Consider the following 3,223-nt stretch of genomic DNA (forward strand, 5'->3'; position numbering starts at 1 on the left):
CCTCTGGGATTGTAGTTGCAGCTCCTTGCCACTAGGCCACCAGAGCTCCCCCTTGTTTGTCATTTTAAAGAAACCTTTACATATTCATAGATTTACACTCAGTAAACAGAAACCAATCTTGTAGAACTCTTCCTACATAAAGTTTGCCTTCTAAACAATATAGCCTTTCAAAGCAGAAATCAAGTAATTCTGGAGATCTTAAGAAAAAGATCTTTGACCATACCCAGTTGGCAACATTATGATAGATAAAGAAAAGACTGATGTCATCAATGATTTTATCTAACTTGGATCTACAGTTAATACTTAGTACCAGCACTCAAGCAATCAAAAGATGTATCACAATGGGAAAATCTGCTGTCCTCCAAAGTGCTGAAGAGCCAGGGCTTCAGTTTAAAGACTGAGATGCACTCAATTCAAGCCATGGTCTTTTTTATTACTTGCTGTACATTTGAAAGGTAGACAATGACTAAAGAGGACAGAAGAATCATTGAGGCCTTTGAGTTGTGGTACTGGAGAAGAGTACTGAATATCCCAAAGATTACCAAAAGAATAAACAAGGCTGGCTTGGAGAAAGTGCAACAAAAGTTCTGTTGGAAGCAAAGATCATGAAGCTTCATCTCATAGATTTTTGGCATTGTTATTTGGAGGGGCCAGTCCTTCGAGAAGGTCATTCTTGGGAAAAGTGGAGTGTCAGAGTAAGAGCAGAAGACCTTTCAAGAGGATGGACTGACATAATGATTATAACAATGGACTCAAGTATATCTAAGATGATGAGGATGGCCCAGGATGGGGCCAAATTCAGAACTATTGTTCATGGAGTCTCTGTGAGTCACAATTGACTTGACTGCACATAGCAACAACTACACTCTCACACACATTTATCAGAGACTACTTCTCAATGCACATTTAAATGTACTGAAAATATATTCATGAATACAGTAGATCATACAAATGGTCAAAACTTCTTAGCTGTAACTAGGCACCTTGAGCAAATGAGTCAGTGGAGACTGGAGCCCAGAGCCATAGTCTCAAGGAACACTAAAGTCAACTAGCATCTCAGAGAGTCACTACTGGAATATTAAAATCTTGTTCATGGCTATCTGAGATCCGACTACTAGTTTCTTCTAGCGGATGCAACAAGAGAGAAGACAATAAAATTAACATGGAAGTTATTTATTCAGAGAATTAATGAACAGGGGAAACTCAGTGTCTATGACCCCAGACCAGAAGGACCAGTGGAACCTGGGTACCACTTCCAATCCCTCTAAAAGAGATCACATAAAAGAGCCAGGGTAGAGTGGACCAAAAAATACAGAACAAAATGCCATATAATAAAGAGGACCAGGATTACTGGTCTGATAGAGGCTGGTGAAGCTCACAGGACTGTGACCCCTGAAGACCCTTTTGGTCTGGAATTGAACTTATTCCCAACTTCTCAGCTAAACAGCAGAGAGGCCTATAAGGTCAACTACAATACCAGAGAGGAATGCTCTCCCTAAGACAATCATATGACGTCCAAAGGGCATTCTGACCAGAGACAGAGCTCAGAAAGGAGGATGAGATTGTAAAGAAAATGAATGGAAATAGTACACACAGGGCAAAGTAGGAAGGTTGCTGTTACATTGTGGGGATTGCAATCAATGTAAAAGAGAAAAAGGAGTATGATTAGGTGTGCGGAAGACCAATTTTCTCTGTAAATGTTCACCCGAATTACAATAAAAGGTTTAAAATAAAACAAGATGTGTATTTGTAATTAATTGTTTGCTGCATGGCTGTAATCTCTCAAAGCATTTTTGTGTGATTTTAGTCAGTTTACATGACTACATGGTTTTTATGTGTTCATATACATTTTCCTCCCTCCCTCAATACATTTTGTAATACTTTTTCTGCTCCAGTCAATTGTCACATACATAATGTCTAATCATCTGTTCCCACCTATCCAGGTGCAGTGTTCACTCACTCTTTATCCATTCATTTCCTGCTCTCTGGGCATCACCTTCCCCACCCCGTACTCATTTTTACAATCACTCATTCACCGTCATTCAGGTGATCACAACTTGTCATAGTGAGCCTCCACTGGGCTTCTGAGGTGGTCAATATTAATGGGAAGGGACTTCTTGTCTTTTTCCTGTGCTGTCGCTGGCAGATTCAAACCACCAGAAATTTGGGGCTTTTTGGTTAGCAGCACAGCGCGCTGCTTTAATGTGCAACACCTGTGTCAGCTCAAGATTGATATCAAGGGTCTATGTGCCTGTTGGTGCACCAGTACCATGCTGTTTGGATTAGTACTGCTGTGTAGTAGATTTTGAGGTCAGGGAATGCTATGCTTCCCACTTCATTTTTGTTTTTCAGGAGTGCTTTGCTTATTCGGGGTCTCTTTCTTCTCCAAATAAACTTAATAATTTCCCTTTCAATCTCCTTGAAAAATGAATTTGGTATCTACATTGGGATTGGGTTGAACCTGTAGATTGCTTTTTTTTAAAAAAAATTGTTATTAATTTTAATGAAAATGTACAGAGACTTTGGATTTCCATTCGTTCATTGTTACACTTTTCTCCCTGCCCACCCCTCCCCCCTAGTACACGAACCTCTTGGAAAAGTAAAAGAAAAATTATTTCATTGTTATACAATCCCTCTCCCCAGGTCCACTCCACTATGCAGCCTTCATTCTGGACTCCTGTCATGACAATAACACCTAATCACATATCCCTTTTAAACAGTTCTCTCCCTCATCTGTTTCAATGCAGTATACATCATTTATCCCATCTTTCTCAGTCTTCTCCCAACCTCGATGTCAGTCCTGTTTTACAACAGTGGAACTATGTGATATTTGTCCTTCTGTGACTGATATATTTCACTCAGCATAATGTCTTCCAGGATCACCCATTTTGAATAATATTGCATAAGTTCCTTTTCAATGCAGTGTAGTATTCCATTGCATGAATATACCACAGCTTCTCTATCCATTCGTTTGTTGATGGGCACTTAGGTTGTTTCCAACCCCTTGCTATTGTGAACAAAGCTGTGGTAAACATGGGTGTGCATATATCTGTGTGGGTGGCAGCTATGGTCTCTTTTGGGTATATTCCCAGTAGTGGAATTGCTGGGTCAAATGGTATCTCTATTTGCAACTTTTTGACAAAGTGCCACACGGCCTTCCACAGTGGTTGCAACAGATTGCTTTTTGTAGTAATGTCATTTTCACAATATTGAGTCTTCCTAT

Source organism: Elephantulus edwardii, unplaced genomic scaffold (assembly GCF_000299155.1).
Source record: "Elephantulus edwardii isolate Elephantulus edwardi_28Jun2011 unplaced genomic scaffold, EleEdw1.0 scaffold00219, whole genome shotgun sequence".
Classification (NCBI taxonomy): Eukaryota; Metazoa; Chordata; class Mammalia; order Macroscelidea; family Macroscelididae; genus Elephantulus; species Elephantulus edwardii.